Source organism: Eucyclogobius newberryi, unplaced genomic scaffold, assembly GCF_026437365.1.
Source record: "Eucyclogobius newberryi isolate DKJ021-1_F unplaced genomic scaffold, fEucNew1.0.hap1 SCAF_2, whole genome shotgun sequence".
In the NCBI taxonomy this organism is placed as follows: Eukaryota; Metazoa; Chordata; class Actinopteri; order Gobiiformes; family Gobiidae; genus Eucyclogobius; species Eucyclogobius newberryi.
This window is the reverse complement of record NW_027315834.1, coordinates 32884413-32891632: the sequence shown is the minus strand read 5'-3', so window position 1 is coordinate 32891632 and position 7220 is coordinate 32884413.

Genomic DNA, 7220 nt, shown 5'->3' with positions numbered 1-7220 from the left:
ACACTTTATTTCCACTTTTGGTAATGATAATACAATGACTTAATTAACTTGATGTAAAATGACATTTTACACAACAAAAATCTCAATGAGAGTGGTGCACGGTGGCAAAGGCGGTTAGCGCTCTTGCCTCCCAAGAAGAAGGGGTACGATGGGTTCGATTCCCGGACCAAACCAACATCACATGATCTCTCTGGGTGGAGTCTGCATGTTCTCCCCGTGTTACCGTGGGTTCTCTCCGGCTTCCTCCCACCATCCAAACACATGCATGTGTTAGGCAAAAATTGGTGACTCTCAATTGGCCCTAGTGAATGAATTTGAGAGAGTGAACTGTCTGTAATGTCTATGTCTCTGTGTTAACCCTGCGACAAGTTGGCCACTGTCCAGGATGTACCCCGCCTAAGGCCCGAAGTCACTGGGATAGGCTCCAGTCACCCGCGACCCCGAAAAGGGAACAAGCGGTAGAAAATGGATGGATGGATGGACATTTTGCATATAGTTTGCACATTTTTTCTTCAGTTTATAATTGTACTTCCTGCTGGACATGAGCAATTCCACATCTGTTACCTAGCAACAGTGTTGCAAACAATTGCCAAAATACAGTAAACTACATAATTGTCAGGAGTCACAAAACGGCAGGCAAGAACCCAATAGCACGACACAGGAAACGTTCAGGTTTAGGGTATTTATTACCTGCAGAGATCAAAACAAAGTTGTAACGCGTAGCAAACAAATCCAGACTGGGACAGGCAAAAGAGAAGGTCCAAAGTCCAAAAGGGCAGGTCAGAACAGGAACAGGCAGAATCAGAATCAGGATAACTGGTCGCTGGAAACTACGGAAACACACAAGACAATCTATCAGGGAACAGAGGGAAATGGACCGGTCCATATACTGAGGTGGGACAGGCCAGGGGAATGTGATCCGTAATTAGTGCAGAGCAGTGTAAATTGTCTCATTTTTGATTTTCAACATTTCTTCAGAAACACCAACTTGACTGATGTAGAACTATGATAAATATTCTGTGTGTGATATGCACTTTAAGATCATCTTGGCTGCCATAAATAGCAGGAGAGGTGCCAAAGAACAAGTCATGAGGCGTTTGAACCAACAACGCTTTATACGTCTTGTCAACACTTGCAACAGTGGCGCCTGGTCCATTATGGCAATCAGCCAGTTATGTCAAACAGTATTCAACCATTGTTCTCTCTAAAAACTATACAATTTGTTCAAAATGATGTTATTATTACTATGTTATATTATTATTAGTTTAAATATGACTACATTCATGTTGAAGTGAAAAGCGGCTGATTTCATTTCTGATTTTCAATACATGTGTCAAACTCTGTGCTCCGTTACCTTGACTACAAACACACCAGAGGAGTGTTTTTTTTTTTTTTTAAGTTTATTACCTGGATAAGGCTACCGCAAGCATTAAGTATCACTTAACTTCTATTCATAAGAAGATGCTTTGGTTATTAGAAAACCCATGAAAGAATGCTATAAATGACATGTCTTTAAGAACAACTTCCCATAGGAATAATGTCATGATTAAATATAAAAATGTTACACATGTAGTTCAGGGTAACTAATGCCACTTAAAAGCTGTTTTATGAAACAGGCACCAAAAATTGTTTGTGTTTTTTATATTCTCCTCATATGGTAATTGCTACTATGCACTACAAGGTACAGCATCATTGAGATTTTTGTTGTGTAAAATGTCATTTTACATCAAGTTAATTAAGTCATTGTATTATCATTACCAAAAGTGGAAATAAAGTGTGTTTACTTAATTCAGTTGTAAATGTGTATTTCAAATATGTATTTCTACAGTCAATGTAAAATATTCAATTTTGGACCAAAAAAAATCAAAAAACACGGTCATGTCAAATAGTCCCCCCTATAATTTGCACCACAAGCTGCCACGGGATTGCAATGAAACAAAAATATGACCTAATCTAAATTGCATCTCTTGTGCGCACCAGAATGTACGTATGGTCCACCTTTACATAAATCATGTTGCAAACGTTCACATGACAGTTTAGACTATACTTGAACACTCATTAAAATGTCTTGTGAATATAATTACATTTAAGATGTGACAAACAACGTGGCCTAGTTTTCCTTAGTTCAACAATTGTGGTAAAGTTTAAAATGTTACTTCCTGGTAGGACATGACCAGCAGATACTGTTACTAAGCAACCATACTGTGAACAAGGGCCAACATCTAATCACATTTTTAATATCCAGTATATTGCCTGTAAAAAATGACAGTAAAATATCTTAATAAAACAAGCGAGAATAATATTAAATGTAAAGTCAATTCATGTTTAATGCAATACTTGAACCTAAACCCAGACATAACAGTTTTATTATTTGTCAAAATGTTTAAACTGAATTTGTCAAGTTTTTCCCCACAAACTTCCACTTGCCTGGTGCAAAACTATGATAAATATTAACCACATATTCCATCCCATACAAAGTCATACTTAGAGAAAACTGTCATGTGCATTTAAGGCAAATTATATATCAAATAAGCATATAACGTGCATTCCTATAGCCCAGTTCTATACCATTCACTACACTGCATGTGTCAGTAACTCAACCAATCGATGTGAAGTACTTTTTAAAAATTGTAAAATGTGTTTCGTAAAATCTTAAATATAATTATGTTCACAGTGGAGATGATGGTGCAGTTCTACACGGCCATCATTGAGTCCATCCTCACCTCCTCCATCACGTGTGGTACGTAGGAGCCACAGCCAGGGACAAACAGAGACTACAGCGCATTGTGCCTCTGCTGAGAAAGTGATCGCTGCAGACTTCCATCTCTGCAGGACCTGTACGTCTCTAGGACTCTGGGACGAGCAGGTCGGATCACAGCCGACCCTTCTCACCCTGGACATGGACTATTTGAGCCACTCCCCTCAGGCAGGAGGCCACTCCCCTCAGGCAGGAGGCCACCCCCCTCAGGCAGGAGGCCACTCCCCTCAGGAAGAAGGTCACTCCCCTCAGGCAGAAGGTCACTCCCCTCAGGCAGGAGGCCACTCCCCTCAGGCAGAAGGTCACTCCCCTCAGGCAGGAGGCCACTCCCCTCAGGCAGGAGGCCACTCCCCTCAGGCAGGAGGCTACGGTCCATTTGGACCAGAACCTGCCGACATAAGAACACTACTACTACATAACTTTATATTTTATTATGTACACATCGTGCTGTTTTTGTATTCAGTGTTCAATGTTTTGTTGTTTGTGCTGCACCGAATCACCAGGACAAGTTCCTATGTTTGTGAATTTTGTTCATTGACAAATGGCAATAAACCCTTTTCTGATTCTGATTCTTATGTTTCTAACCTGTCATACAGTATGTACTTTAACATGTTTCCTATTACATAGCATATTGTTGACTTGTTTTAGTTGAGTGTTTGTTTTACTGTTCTTTACTCTGCTTTCTGTTTATGAGCCAGTCAGCAGAAATCTCAACACTCGTCCTCAGTTTGTTTCTTTGATGTACACAGCTTGAGCAAGAACAGATGAAAGTGGCCACCCAGATGGAGCCCACACAAGGAAAAACACAGTGTATTAGTGTTGACAAGAGCATGGGCCCATATGGTATCAAGAATAATTATGAGAAAACACCACACCGTCTGGGTGTTGATGACTGGGGGGGGAATACAGTTTGATAATTTGAATGTAAAGAAAATGTATCTGAATGTGACTTTACCGTACCAAAGTAACCGTGACTGTCAGTTTGTTAAATGCGTTCTGCACATAGCAAGCATTATCAAAGCCATAAACGACTGCTTTGAACCATCTTTGGATTGCCTGGAGGGGCAGTAACGGGAATTAACCATTAAATGTCAGGGTTCTGGGTTCTCTATAACACTTTACGTCAGCAAAAAGAAAAGAAAGACCATCCACATTGGCCCTTTCTCACTTCTCCACTTGGACATTTACACCACACAACTACATCTAAAGTCTGGAAGATGTGACCTGAAAATACACTGGCTGCTCGGGTCAAGTACTCTTGGTAATTGAATTGACAATGTTGGTGACGTTTATAATATTACTTCCTGGTTAGACATGTGTGGCATAACTGTTACCTAGCAACCATATTGTAAACGAGGCCCAAGGCTTGTTAAATTGAGTTATTATTCGATAGAAATGCATTACAATATCTTTATCTATATTTTGTTATAATGATGTTTAAAATGTGCTAATTACGTAAATTGTCCTTGTATTTTGGGATGGAAATTCCTTTTAAAATTCAACTCAATTTTGCTTGCTGTATTTTTCAACTGTTCTTCACAAACTTTCACTTGACTGGTGCAAAACTAGTATTAATAATTACCACATGTTCTATCCCGCCAAATTAAGAAATAATTACCGTATTTTCCGGACTATAAGGCGCACCTTTTTTCATTCAGTTTTGGCGGGGGTGCGACTTATACTTATATTTATACTTATAAACTTATACTCTGGAGCTACTTATATGTGATTCTATTTATTATTTTCACACTTGCAACCGCATTTCATACTTCAGTGCAACTTATATATGTTTTTTGCTTCTCTATTATGCATTTTTTGGCTGGTGCGACTTATACTCCGGTGCGACTTATAGTCCGGAAAATACGATAGACAAAATATACCCAAAACCCTGGCATATGCACCTAAACGTTCCTAAAAATATCAAAAGCAAATCATCCAAATCACTTGACATTATCGTAAACAACAGGAGACATTTCCAATATATCATTTATTGATCTACAGTGAAAGGTGATAAACTATTATAGAGCTACAAACACCGTTGACACTCATGAGGTATAATCCTTTGCTCTAGTGGCAGAGGTAGTGGAAAGACAGACAGAACCAAGACAAAAACCAAAAGTCCATTTCCTCAGTTCAGAAGCACAAACAAACAAAAGCCTTTACAGTGTCGTACATCGTTTTTGGAAAGTGTTGAACTCGACAGAAGAACATGCACCGATTCATTAGTATCTACATATTGTTAGGACTAAAGGAGCACAGTAAGGCACAGTTAGTTTGTTAGTCATTGATCTTCCTAGTTGTTACATTTATACAACATATAAAGTAATGTAAGTTAGTTCAAGAGGAGGCATTTGATTTAGCAAATTGAAGATTGATAATGTTATACAGCAGGAAAAAACTACTTCATTTACCAAGAGCCAAATGGGTCTTTGCAATGTTGCAAAAAGATGATTTTGGCTAAACTTGAACCTACAGTCTAGACTATTTGCTAAGTGTGGACCCATAAACACATTCTAGAGAGAAAAGATGGCTCCGGGCCAGACTCACGTTTCATTACATTGAACCCATACCAAAAATAAAAAAATAAAAGTCAATTTTGATAACTAAGCTTAATATTTAAATCCTACATATTGTCAACAATTAATACCTGTATAGAAAATAAGCCTAATCCATCTTTAAATGTGTTTAATAGTTTGAATTTGCAATACAATATTTAGAACTTGACCAATACACAAAAATAATTTCTAGTTCCTCATACCAAGATATAATGCAAAAACAAACCCAATAAGGTTATAGGGGCATTTCAACACAATTAAAATGTAAATAATATATTAATATTATTTACATATAATAATGTATTATTATATTGTTTGTTCTTGGTACAAACACAACAAAAATCATCAAAAGTTTACATTTTATAAATCTGTTCAAATAATAAATGACAGATAATGATTTACCTAATAAGGAGATGTGATACAAAATTATAATAGGTGCATATTAGTATTGGTAGTGTTTTCTGGAGCCAGTAGAGGGCAGTGTTATTGTGGTACAGAGTGATTATACAGCAGTATAAACATGACCCTCATTTAGTGAAGAGTGAAAGTACTTGACATTTGTGTCAGTGCAGGGCTATTGCAGAACACAGTACATGAGTCAAGAACTGAAATATGAAAGGCTAGAAACCACTAAATGCAAATAATCTAATCCTAGAGCATTTTAAAGCACACAGTCTAGTATTTTGGCTCATCTGAACGGCGTGAAAACACGAAGCATCTGCCACACAAGCAGACATTTACTGAATACAATAGACATTCACATATGGAAATGAGGGAAGAATACCACAGCATTGTTCATGATTGCTTTGAAAATGACATTAGGTATTAAAATGAGCTTGGCTTTGTTAGCGCATCTGTCACAGGTTGTTTTTAGTCAGTCCGTTGGCTTTTTAACCAAAGCTCTGGGTTTTGAGACAGAAATGTGTTAATGCCCTTTTACCACTGTGATGGAAATAAATCTGACATTTACACAATAGTCATTCAGGGCATCACATGTTACCGGAACACTCCTTGTATCCAGGCGTATACAGCTTCAGGGTAACATATTGGTAAAGTGATATCTTGTTTGTTTCTTTTTGCAATGTCAGTAGTAACATTAGAGTATGAAAATGAATGAATTTCAACAATATTTCGTTTGTATAACACTATCAATGGCACCCACAGCAGGGGTTCTCTGCAGTCATAGCTTTACATTTAAGGCAATGAATCACAGAAAAGACTGGTGCACATAGCGTTGCCTCAATACTGAAGGATTATATTGCTCTTGGGCTCTGACGGCGGAACAAAAAACACTACTACGCACATGGTTTTGGTCATTTACACCTTATTAAGGCCCGTAGAGGAAATTACATTCAGATATCATTAAATTCATCGAGTTGCAGCAGTTTTAAATATATATATATGTTGAAGTGTATGGCCATATTTCTGGAAAGTGCAGGATACACAAGTGCAAAATGAAACAATCACAAAAAGCATCCATGACTCATAATATACATTTTTTTTGTGTTACTCTGCATTACAGGGCTCCTGAGGGCGGTGTAATATTCAAGCACCAGGATTTTGGAAACATATGTTCCCCTCAATTATTGAAGTGGGAGTTTTAAGCAACCCTACTGCCGTATTAAACACAAAGCAATTAGGGTGTTTTCGCTCTGGCCCGACACCTTACATCAGATGCTCACCCATTTTCAGAATGCAAGGATTGCTAACGCTGCAAATGTAACACGATCAGTGAGTCATTAGAAGTCTTTTCCTCCAGCAGGGGTGTGCAACCAGGGAAATTAGTAGTTTGCGCAGCTGCCAGCATTAAATTACTTTGCAGTTTCTTGTTTGTTCTTTAGTCTGATTACATAAACTTGAGCTTGATTACGGATGTATCAAAACGCTTCACATTTCTGCACAACTTT